This window comes from Canis lupus, chromosome 5 (assembly GCF_048164855.1).
Source record: "Canis lupus baileyi chromosome 5, mCanLup2.hap1, whole genome shotgun sequence".
NCBI classification, from domain to species: domain Eukaryota; kingdom Metazoa; phylum Chordata; class Mammalia; order Carnivora; family Canidae; genus Canis; species Canis lupus.
Genome location: NC_132842.1, coordinates 69,144,683 through 69,157,728, shown reverse-complemented (window position 1 = coordinate 69,157,728; position 13,046 = coordinate 69,144,683). Strand labels below are relative to the sequence as shown.

The 13,046-nt window shown below is 44.1% G+C and overlaps 1 non-coding gene across 1 annotated transcript; it reads left to right on the top strand.

The window, feature by feature from the left end:
* Positions 1–163, top strand: LOC140634512 (U1 spliceosomal RNA). Its single transcript, XR_012031959.1, has one exon. It is a non-coding gene; the product is annotated as a U1 spliceosomal RNA (small nuclear RNA).
* Positions 164–13,046: the final 12,883 nt, after the last annotated feature.

Here is a 13,046-nt window from a genome sequence, read left to right as displayed (position 1 = left end):
ATACTTATCTGGATGGGGATAACCATGATCATGAAGATGATTTTCCCAGGGCGAGGCCCATCCATGGCACTCTGGGTGTGCTACCCTTTTTGATTACTCCAAATGTAGGAGACTTGGCTGTGTAATTTATGGTGATAGGGAACTGTGTCCAGTCTCTTCCCTTATAAACAAAAGAGGAGGGAGCATCTGAGTGGCTAGGTGGTGAGTGTCTGCCTTTGGCTCAGGGTGTGATCTCAGGGTCCTGGGAACGAGTCCCATAATGGGCTCCCTAGAGGGAGCCTGCTTCTCCCTCTGCCTATGTCTCTGCCTCTCTATCTCTCATGAATAAACAAATAAAATCTTTTTTTTTTAAGAGGAATATCTATAGTTATCTGAAAAGTCTTTTAAAAATAATCCTTTTTCCACTTTTATATCTTTATGAGTTTGAATTTTATTCATATACTTCAACTAAAACAACATAGCTCAACAGATTGAATAAAGAAGCAAATATGGGAATCTAGCTGCCTTTTATTAAGCCAGATATTTAAAGAGACTTGCAAAACTATCAAATAATGTCATTCTTTCCACTGATATTTTTGATTTGAAAAATGTAGTTATTTTTCATTAAAAAGGGTGTTATTTTGGGATCCCTGGGTGGCACAGCGGTTTGGCGCCTGCCTTTGGCCCAGGGCGCGATCCTGGAGACCCGGGATCGAATCCCACGTCGGGCTCCCGGTGTATGGAGCCTGCTTCTCCCTCTGCCTATGTCTCTGCCTCTCTCTCTCTGTGACTATCATAAATAAATAAAAATTAAAAAAAAAATAAAGCAGGGTTAGTTTTAAAAAAAAAAAGGGTGTTATTTTTAAAAAAGGGTGTTATTTATGTTAGGATTAGTGAGTTTATTGTTTTTATTTTTTAAAATATTTTATTTATTTATTTGACACAGAGGGAGACAGAGAGTGAGAGATGGTCAGAGAGAGAGCATAAGCAGGCAGAGCAGCAGGTAGAGGGAGAGGGAAAAGCAGACTCCCCACTAGGCAGGGAGCCCAACACGGGTTTTATCCCAGGACCTGAGATCATGACCTGAGCCAAATGCAGATGCTTAATGACTCAGCCACCCAGGCACCCCTATTATTGTTATTTTTAAATAAATAAATGTATTTTTTAACTCTTAATTTTACTTTATTTATGTATGTATGTTGTTAAAGATTTTATTTATTTATTCATGAGACACACACACACAGAGGCAGAGACACAGGCTGAGGGAGAAGCAGGCTCCATGTAGGGAGCCTGATGCGGGACTCGATCCCAGGTCTCCAGGATCAGGCCCTGGGCCAAAGGCGGCGCTAAACCGCTGAGCCACCCGGGCTGCCGTAAACTCTTAATTTTAATTTAAATATGGCAAATATCAGGGGGATCCCTGGGTGGCTCAGCAGTTTAGCGCCTGCCTTTGGCCCAGGGCGTGATCCTGGAGACCTGGGATCGAGTCCCACATCAGGCTCCTGGCATGGAGCCTGCTTCTCCCTCCTCCTGTGTCTCTGCCTCTCTCCCTCTCTATGTCTATCATAAATAAATAAATCTTAAAAAAAATAAAAAATAAATAAATATGGCAAATATCAGTAATTTACCCCATATAAACAAAAGCTCTTTCAGGCCTTCAATTTTTCAGAATATAAAGGGATCTTGAGGCCAAAAAGTTTGGAAATTACTACTATAGATAAACAATGAAGTTAATCAGCCCCATACGTAGTACTTTAGTGCACTGGTAAAGGTTACACCAGATAATTATAAATAAACATGCCTATTTGGAAGAGGAGAGGAGACAAAACAGCACCCAATGGCCTGTGGTGTGTGTTGTACCCAACGAGGTGGAGAATAGGAAGGATTCCTTGCCTTGGTAGAGTGAAGCCAGGCTGTCTACTTTCCCATGTTGGTGGGTCTCCCCTATTTGTTGTTACTGTGTGGCCACATAACCCCCACATAGGGGGATTTTGAAGATGTCCCTTAGTGTTGGTGGAACCAAAACATGGCCTTGGGTGTTGATCAATTGCAGGCTTCCTTGTGCTAGGATTTGGGTTTCTCTGGCAAAACCACTCCCTTAGAAGAGAAGTTTCTGACCACTCCTATTTGGATAACTCTACGAGTTAAGAACCAAGGGGCAGCCCGGGTGGCTCAGCGATTTAGCGCCGCTTTCAGCCCAGGGCCTGATCTTGGAGACCCAGGATCGAGTCCCACATCTGGCTCCCTGTGTGGAGCCTGCTTCTCCCTCTGCCTGTCTCTCTCTCTCTCTCATGAATAAATAAATAAACATCTTAGAAAAAAAAAAAGAACCAAGTCAGAAGAATTGTGAATTATGGTCTCTGAATCTAGACCAGAGGAGTCTGTCAGCAACTGGACCTCCAGTCCCTTGGCCCATCATCACCTCTGCCTTGGAGCAACCCTGACCACTAGGCTGCATCCCAGTGGAAGGTTCTTTACATAGGGTAACCATTCTATTAGTGGGGACAGGCAGGAAGGGCTTGGGTGGGGCTGTGTTTCCTGCCTTCCTGCCTTTGTTCTACTCACTTTAGCTTTGGCTTTTTCGATCCTGCAAGGCGTGTGACCTGCAAAGCACGCGATGGTCAGACTGTGCTGGTTACAGGCAGGCTGTCTTGGCAAAGCTGTAGGCACGCAAGATTGGGGGCCAGGCTGCCTGGATGCAAGTTATAGCTCTCGCTTGTGTAGCTTCGTGACCTTGGGCAAATTGTTCTGTGCCTCAGCTCCCCTAATGTAAAATGGGGAATGACAGTGCTACCTATTTCTTCGTGTTATTGTGAAGATTCAGTGACTTCGTAAGTGTAAAGGTCTTAGACCCGGCACAGGATGGGTGCCGCGGAAATATGAGCTTTTATTATTCATTATTCTGTCTGCAAAATTTGTGTCTTTGACTGCAAACTAAAGGCTTGGGAAATTATTTTTTTTTAAGATTTTATTTATTTATTCATGACAGACACACAGAGAGGGAGAGAGAGAGGCAGAGACACAGGCAGAGGGAGAAGCAGGCTCCATGCAGGGAGCCCGATGTGGGACTTGATCCCAGGTCTCCAGGATCCGCGCTAAACCGCTGAGCCACCCGGGCTGCCCAGGCTTGGGAAATTAGCCAACACATACAACCTCCTGACAGATTCCTACTGAGTCCCGGAGCTCCCACCTGTGTTAGGTACCTGGTCTCAGGAGCTGCGCTGCAGGGCATGCTGCCCTCCCTGCCTAGGATGAGGAAAACCTCACTGCCTGTACCCTACCTCAACCCTGCCAGTCCTGTGGGCTAGGGATCATCACCAGCAACACCTCACTTCCATCAGTAACAGGTGACAGAGGCCTAACAGAAATGGCCATTGGATAAGGGGAAATAATTTGTTGAATTATGGTACGTGAACGTTCAGGGGCTTCATGCATGGTTAGATCCTGGCCCTAAAACAATGTCATCTGATATCTTCACATGGTGACCCTGTCTCTTGCCTTCCATTTCTCAGTTCTGCCTTGCTCTGCATGGTTTCAGTATCAGGAAGTCTGTCCCCATAGTGGAAGATCCACACTTCCATCTTCCCAGCTGAGGAGCCTCAGGAGAAAGCAGCCTCCACTCCTCTGAAATTCCAGCAAAGTTTGGGGATGCCTTGAATTTCTCCAGCTCTGGCTGTGTTTTTTAGTCTTGTAATAGCCCCAAGTGATATCACATGTGGCTTCAAAGGACTGGGACCACACAGCCAGGGAAGGGAGGAGGACTGGCATTTATTTATCAGCCATCCATTCTGTCTGTAAGCATTATAATCTTCTCAGAGTGAAGATTAGCCCCTTTGGGAAGGACACTAAATATCCTGGTCTTCATGTCCCTCCAAGCTGAGAGAGGAAGGGCCTGGTCCCCTTCTTGTGTCCACAGCTAACCCCTCTGCCTGCGCCTGATTTCGTCTCTCTGACGTCCAGACGCAGAGCACTATGAAATGGCTTCCTCTCTTTTTCTATTTTCTCCTGAGTCTCCAACCTTTCATGAGCCTCTCCTACTAAAAAAAAAAAAAAAAAAAAAAAAAAAAAAAAAAAATCTGGGCAGCCCTGGGCAGCCCTGGTGGCCCAGCGGTTTAGTGCCACCTTCAACCCAGGGCTCAATCCTGGAAACCAGTGATCAAGTCCCACATAGGGCTCCCTGCATGGAGCCTGCTTCTCCCTCTGCCTGTGTCTCTGACTCTCTCTCTCTCTGTGTCTCTCATGAATAAATAAATAAAATCTTAAAAAACAACCAAATCTCCTTTTCTTAAGAGAGAATTGTCTACCATCTCTACCTCCTCCCCATCCACTCACACCTCAACTAAATGAAATCCGTTCCAATTCTCAGCCAGCTTGACCTATCCCACATGTCAGTGAACCATGCTTTCCTTCTTGGACTTCTTACCCCACTTGGCCTCCAGTATTCTGTTCCTTCCTGGCTCCCCTTTCCCTCCCTTTCTGTTGCTCCTTTTGCTGCTCTCATTAGTGAAAGGTTTATGAGAAGAGAAAGCCAGTCCTCCTCTCATTCACATCTGGTGCCATTTTTTCCCTTGATGATTTCCCATCTGCACGGCCTGGGTCTGTCTCCGGGTGTCAGCTCCTATGGTCAAGCACAGAGTCTGGGCAGAGCTCCTGTCCATGTATAGTGAGCAACGAATGAATTTCCTCAAAGGCAGGGGCTTCAGGAATGGCCAAGCGGTATGTGCGTCTAGAACTCTATCCCAAGCCAGTGGCAAAGGCAGAGCCACAGGAGTAAAGTGAAGCAGCATCTCCAGTGCAGGCTAAGAGGAGGGACAGTTATCCTGCCCTTGCTGGATCCCTCTAATGACAGTTCAGGCCTCAGAATTCAACCCCTCAGAGCCAATAGCCTCCTCTAGTCTCCCCACACTCAGGAAGCCCCCACTTTCATGTTGCATGTGACCCAGTCTTGTCAGAGTGGAAAGAGCATAAGGTCTGCAATTCCAGATCTGGGGTTATGGGCTGCTTTTTTTTTTTTTTAATCTGTCTGTGATCCCCAGAAAACGAGTGGCCATGTCTGGGTATATTCACGAGCTTCTTCAGGTGGGCAAGGAAGAGCCGCGCTCAGGTGACTTTCAGTAATGGGAGTGAGTGGAAAGGACAGAGATGAAGTAAGGTTGGCAGGGGAAGCTGTGTCAGCAGCCCACCTAAATCCCTGGAGAACAGGAACAGTGATGTGGTGATGTGTTCTATCAGGTTCTATCTTCTAGCACTTATGTCTCCATACCAGGCATCTCACACAGGCGATTGGCCTCTATCACATCTAGGTTGTTCACAGCGGCATTTGGCTTGGGCCCAAAGCCTGTGTCCAATCAGCCACAGGAAGGTTGGAAGGGCTGGCCTCATTGGATTTACGTGACCTAGATCACAGATTTCATGAAGCAAGAAGATCAGCTCAGGTCCACTGGCCTTGGGAGAAGGCTGAGGGAACTGTGGGCCCTTGGCTTCATGGGTTGTGTGTCTTGTCTTCCTCATTGCATCTCATTTTCCTTTTCCATTTGACAAATGAAAAGGTTGGACCAGTTGATCTTCAGAGGTGCTTCCAAATCTAGACTTTCCAGTAATTTATTATTACAATGTAATCATACATCAGCTCTAGCAAAATGGTATGTCCTATTCCTGCTGGAAGGTTTCAAGCTGTCTTATTTATCAGTCAGGGGTCAGTTGCAGGAAACAAAATTGCTCTAATTATTTTAAGCAGCAAAGGACTTCATGCAGAGAATCCAATGTTAAGAGAAACAGATGGAAGGGCTGGAGTGCGTTCTGGACAAACCTCCAGGCATGACTCCTAGAACAAGACCCCAGAATAGCTGCTAACTCTGGCACAACATGAAGGTGATGAGTCAGGAGGCCACTACTAGAATTCTGGCATTGAAGAACGTACCAAGTGAAAAGACAACCCACAGAATGGAGGAAAGAACTTGGGAATCAGATGTTTGTTAAGGGAATTTTATTTTTTAATTTTTAATTTTTAAAAGATTTTATTTATTCATGAAAGACACACAGAGAGAGGCAGAGACATAGGTAGACAGAGATTCAGGCTTCCCTGTGGGGAGCCTGATGTGGGACTCGATCCCAGGACCCTGGGATCATGATCTGAGCCGAAGGCAGAAGCTCAACCACTGAGCCACCCAGGTGCCCCTGTTAAGAGAATTTTAACTAGAATATATAAAGCAGTCTTTTGACTCAACAATACAAAAGGCAAATAACCCAGTTTAAAAATAAGCAAAGGATTTAAATAGGTATTTTTTCAAATAAGACTTACCAAGGTATAAGTGAAAAGATGCTCAATATATTAGTCATTAGAGAAATGCAAATTGTAACCACAGTGAGTTAACACTTCATGCCCACAAGGGTGGCTACCATGAAAATGACAGACAGTAACAAGGATTGGCAGGAATGTGGAGAAATTGGAACTCTCGTGTATTGCTGGTGGGTAAAATGGTATAGCCTCTGTGGAAACAGGATGGTGATCCCTCAAAAAATTAAATGTAGAACTTCCATATGATTCCTTAATTCCACGTCTAGTTATATACCCAAAAGAATTGAAAGCAGGGACTTGAGCAGATTTTCATACACCAATATTCATAGCAGCATTGGTCACAATAGCCAAAAAGTAGAAAGCACTTAAATGTCCATCAGTTGATGAATGGGTAAACAAAATATGGTATATCTGTACAATATACCGTGGAATATTATTTAACCATAAAAAGGAATGTGTTCTGATACATACTACAATGTAGAGGGACCTTGAAAACCTTGTGTCAAGTGAAAGAAGCCAGACACGGAAGGTTATCTATTGCATGATTCCATTTATACAGAATGTCCAGAGCAGGCAAGGTCATAGAGACAGAAAGTAGATTAGTAGTTGCCAGGCTTGGGGGAACAAGAGAATTGAGGATGACTACTAATAGGGTGTGTTGAGGGTGATGGAAATGTTTTGGAATTAGATAGTCGTGATAGTTGCACAACTTTATGAATATATTTAAAATCTACTGAGCAGGAGAGTTTATTTTTTGCTGAGTTGTACAGTTTAAAATGGTGAAAGGATGGTTAACACACACACACCCTTGTGGCAGCAATCTCAGGCTCAGAAGGCCACCCCTGCTGCTGCCACCACTGCTTTTCAACCTCATGAAGCTAGTGATTGGACCCTGACATGCTGCTGAAGAGTAACCCAAGTTTGCCATGAACATAAAGCAATAACCACACAGCTGGGAGGTGACCTTGGCCTTACTTTCTCCTCCCACCTCTCATAGAAATAGATGAAATTTATAGACCCTAATTTGCGTGCAGAGTGTTAACCGTCAAGGATTTGGTGAAATACAGTGTTTATTTATTTTTTTTTTTAATTTTTATTTATTTATGATAGGCACACAGTGAGAGAGAGAGAGAGAGGCAGAGACACAGGCAGAGGGAGAAGCAGGCTCCATGCACCGGGAGCCTGACGTGGGATTTGATCCTGGGTCTCCAGGATCCCGCCCTGGGCCAAAGGCAGGCACTAAACCGCTGCGCCACCCAGGGATCCCGAAATACAGTGTTTAACTTTTCAGCCTCGGCAGTATGACAAAGAGATTGGAATGGATGCTAATGGCCAATTGACCATCATTTACCCTTTGACCTTTTTGGAGCCTAAATTTGCTCCCTAAAAGGAGATATCCAAAGTCCCATTAGTCATGTATCCATCTCTGGGTGATATTCATCATCCTAGTTCAGTTGGAATTCTGCTTCAACAACTTAAGGATCCCATGATCAAATTAGCAACAATAACACACCTTATAATGGTAGGGAAAATGGAGGTAGGAAAGAAATGGGTTGATATTTATAAATGTATACACAATAGAGCAAGGAAAAAATATGAAATGCTAACATAGCCCTCATTTCTCAACTTTTCATGAATTAGTTATTTATATTCATACATTTCTTTAAAAAAAAACTTTTAAAGATTTATTTGGGAAAGAAAGCAAGCATGAGCTGGGGTGGGTGGGGAGAGGGAAGGGCAGAGGGAGAGGGAGAGGGAGAAGTAGGCTCCCTGCTGAGCAGGGAATGTGATGCAGGGCTTGATCCCAGGACCCCAGGATCATGAGCTGAGTCAAAATCAGAGTCAGGGCAGCCCCGGTGGTGCAGCGGTTTAGCATTGTCTGCAGCCCAGGGTATGATCCTGGAGACCCAGGATTGAGTCCCACGTCAGGCTCCCTGCATGGAGCCTGCTTCTCCCTCTGCCTATGTCTCTGCCTCTCTCTCTTTCTCTCTCTGAATTAAAAAAAAAAAAATCTTTAAAAAGAAATCAAGAGTCAGATGCTTAACTGAGGTGCCTCAATACATTTCTTTTAGAAATTTGAGTCCTAAATATGGCAGGACTGGAAATAGCCTTGGAGGGTCCTTTAAGTTCCAGACATACACCTTCTTGCTCCCACTGAGCAACAGCAAACCCATCTCCCTCAAAAATCAAGAACAGTCAATGTACCTAACACAGTCGCCCCCTTTTGGCTATTGGTTCAGTGGATGAGGAGCCCAAATTGGTCAGAAAGCTTTCAGATCAATGGTCTCATTGTTGTGTGCTCTGGTGGAAGTATTCCTCCCCTGGCTATTGAGGTAATGAAGTATTGGAAGTATGGAAGTATTTCTCCTCTGGGTCTTCTTCTCCTTCTTCGAGTGAGTGAGCGAGGGAGGGGTAGAGGGAGAGGGCGAGAGAATCTCAAGCAGGCTCCATGCCCAGCGCAGAGCCCAAGGCAGTGCTCCATCCCACAACCCTGAGATCATGACATGAGCCAAAATCAAGAGTCAGATGCTTAACTGCCTGAGCCACCCAAGTGCCCCTGGGTATTGAGACTTCTAAACTAACAAAGACCAAAGTCACAGGGACAAGCAGTATAGCTTTTGTGGTCACTGCTTCAGAACATATACCTCATCCTGTGGGACAGAACTTCCCTCACAAGATGTTTTCCAGTAGTCCTCAGTAAGCCATTTGACTGTTCTCTGGGGCCACGGGTCTTAGCCCATTGGCCCTAGCTCACCTGATGAGAGGCAGTATGTGGAATACTACACAATGAATACGACATTCAGTAAGTTCATGGATGATAAATGAAAATAATATTAGCTAATACATGTAGCACTAACTATAGGCTAGGCACTGTTACATGTACTCAATCCTCACAGTCTCAAATGATGAAAATGAGATAGAGAGGTTAAATAATTTGCCCAAGGTCATAAGCTACTTAAATGGTGGAGTTAGAAATTCCTATCCAGGCATTCTGGCTCTGGAGTTTATCCTCTTAACCACTATGCTTCTCAAAGTGAACGTACAATCAGATTTACAATCAAATTTAGAATAGTGGAAAGGGGGGGATATCTTTGGTTTCATAATTGAAATTTTATTTAAAATTTGTGAATAGGGCAGCCCCGGTGGCTCAGCGGTTTGGCGCCACCTTCAGCCCAGGGCCTGATCCTGGAGACCCGGGATGGAGTCCCATGTAAGGCTCCTTGAATGGAGCCTGCTTTTCCCTCTGCCTGTGTCTCTGCCTCTCTCTCTCTCTCCCCCTCTCTCTGTGTGTGTCTCTCATGAATAAATATTCTTTAAAAATAAAAAAATAAAATTTGTGAATATTGTAGGTTTGACATTCATGGAAACAATCCATATCTTGAATGTGTGTCTTTTCCAGTGAGGACAATCCCTGTGTTCTCTGTGATGGAAGGGATCTGATCTGCTAGTATGGAGAAGAGCTCAGTAGTAAGCCACCATCAGCTTCTCAAAAGGAGACATTGCCAAAATTAGCACAACTTGACTCCAAAATCTTATGGCCCGGTACTGTGGTTCTTTTATGGAAGTTTGGTGTGTACGTATATACAGTATCCTCATTTGCTAAAGGACTTTGCACACCCCTGGATCTGTTGGGTCATAAAACCCAAACTGGTTACATTTCAGCCTATAGCAACTGGTGACCATTCTCTTTTTCTTGGCTCACCAAAGTCGATAGCCGTATGACTTAGTTGGTAAACAGGTCAGCACAGCATAACCCAAGGTGGCATGTTACCTCCAATATCAAGAGAGATTAAATTCTCAGGATTTTTCTCAGTGGTGGCAGGTGTACAGTGCAATAGCTTATCTTTCACTGTAAATAACCTACTATGCTCCAGGCTACTGCTCTGGATTCCTAAAAACTTCACGGAGGTGGAAGTACCCTTAATCTCCACAGGGATTACTTCCTATCCTCTAGAACACATGTGTTTTACCAAGGCATTCAGACACCTGCTACTTCCTACTAGGTCCAAAAACATGATGTTATCACATGTAGAGTGGTGTTCCGGGAAATGAGATGATTTAAGTGCCTACAGCTTGGATTTTAACAGAGTTGGAGAGGTGATATAACCCAGATGTAGGACAGTATGATGGACTGTTGACCTTGGCAGGTGAAAGTAATCTGCTTCTGGTGTTTTCTGCTCATAGGGCTAGAGGAAAAAGCATCTTCCAGGTCACCAGTTGTGTGGCTGCAGGTGCTGGGGCAGGTGCTAACCTGCTTCGTGAAGAGATTGTATCTGAAATAGCAGCTGCGAGTCAAGTCCTGTACAGGGCAAACAAATACTTTAAATGTGGATAAGATAGGGATCAGTCAGCACTCCTGAATTTCTCAGCCTTTGATGGTGGCAATAATATCTATCATGCCCTCAGGGATGCACTTACTGCTTTTGAATTATGATTCTGATGGGAAGGACAGTTCCAGGTGCTTTCTTTTGCTCTTCTTACCACAGTAGCTTTCACTCTGCAGGTCAATGTGAAGATCCTGCCAGTTGCCAAGTATGTCTATTACACCTGTGCCCACTCCAACTGGGAAATAACCCACAGGATGAATATATGAGATAGATCTGGGCCAAAACTCCTTTTAAATTACTCGATCCCTATGTATTTGTCTGGTAGATATGCTATACCAAGTGCCACACACTTAAACACCACACTTAAACACTTAAACACCACACATTGATGGAGTAGAAATCTGAGATCAAGGTATTGGTGGGTTTGGTTCCTTCGGAGGGGCTGAGAGAGAATCTGTTTCAGGCCTCTCCCCTAGTTTCTGGTTTGCTGGGAATCTTTGCAATTCTTTTGCTTCTGCTGCATCATCCTCATCTCTGGCTTCATCTTCACATGACACTGTTTTTGTGCCTCTGGTACAAATTTTCCCTTTATAGATGACTCCAGTCATCTTGGATTAGGGGCCTTACCCTACTCGAGTATGACCTCATTTTAATGCAACTACCTCTGTAACAGCCCTATTTCCAAATAAGGTCACATTCTGAGGCATTATAGGTTAGGAATCCAACATATACAATTTGAAGGACACAATTCAACCTGTAACACCCCATAAACCTCTAACTAGTGGGCTACAAAGATCTTTTAGGTCAGTTGAGATTACTGCTAGCCTAGGGCTAGTTTCTAAGTATTCCCTGAAGCCTCAGGTGTTTCCATTTCCCAAGCACAGGAACATAGATAAATGGCTTAAGGTTCCTTGGGAGAACACTAAAAGATTTATGAATACAGTTATGGTGATATTGTTTGGTGCTTCCTCCAGGGTACTAAGCACCCCCTTTATTCCAGGGCCTTGGTTCTGAGAATTTAATGAGAGTTCATAACTTTCCATTTGGTAACTCATAACAGGCCTTTCTTTGCTAGATCTGGCATCTTGCTTTGGGTTATACAAACCAAATAGAACCATCACCCCAGCTCTGTTGCCTTGGTACTGACCCTTGGGCCCTGCCACTTCAGGCTCCCATCATACCCACTGTCAGGGATTCCATTTCGACAACAGCATCTCTTAGCCTCAATCCTAGCCTATTAAGGATATAAACTACAGCATTTTCCCAGATAAGCTGTTTCTCTTATCTGTGTACTTTCCAACTCCTTAGTGAAAGGAATATCCTCTGAGCAATTCACATGTAAGTCACACATATGATAAATCTGCATCAACATTTCTATCTTCATGTTTCTGGATCCATCTTCTAATGCTATATACTAATGCATTTCAGTCTGAGTAGAGACCACTATTCAGTCCAGGCTGCTAAAGCCAATATATTATCTAATATCTCTAGAATTTGTTAATAAATTCAACCCAAATGAAAATAATGTTTTCTTCCTGGTTTAAAATCCAGGCTTCTGCTGATTCAAATTAACAAAATCTTACAATTCTCCTATACACCTTCTCTCAGATACTTTGTGTTTGCTTCCAAAAGCATACTGGGATCTGACCCTAGTTACAGATCTGGTGGCAATACAAGGTAGTGAGTGGGACATAAGTACTGGCATTCCCTTTCAAAGCAGGTACCCAAAGATCTCTGAGTAAGACAGGACCATCCGTATCAGTGAGGGAAGAAAGGCTGTTTCTGCTGGTAGAGAAGACTAAGGGGAATCTGGATTCAGAACACTGGAATTTGTCCAAATCCACTCAAATGTCCCCATTTCTCATTTTACGGTCCCACTCTCTCTCAAACAATGCTGTAATTTTCACATGAGAGACATGGTAAGACTATGAATTTAACTTATGTTGTAATTCTATAACCCAGAATCTCCTTTTGATTTTCATGTACATCAGCCTTGTAGTCACAAGAGATGAAATTCTTCTGGGGCTCTCCTATACATGCCTTGAGCTGAAAACTTAAGCTCTTGAGCCTTTGGTTTTCTTTCCTTTCTAAAATTTATTTATTTAAGAGAGTGCATGCATATGCAAGTGCACCCGTGTATGTGTGTGAAGGAGGGGTGGCAGGAGAGGGAGACGGAGAGGGAATCCCAAACCAACTCCACAGCTTAACATGGAGCCCAATGCGGGGCTTGATCCTAAGATACTGAGATCATGACCCCAGCCAAAACCAAGAGTCAGATAGACACTTAACCAACTGAGCCATCCAGGCACCCCCTCATTCCTTTACTTCTTTAGCAGAGCCACCACCATCTAGGCCCTCGTTTCTTATATAATGGCCTGTAATGGCAGCCATTTGGTCTGCCAAAGTCCTCCAAAAGACATTTCAAATTACCACAAATGTAA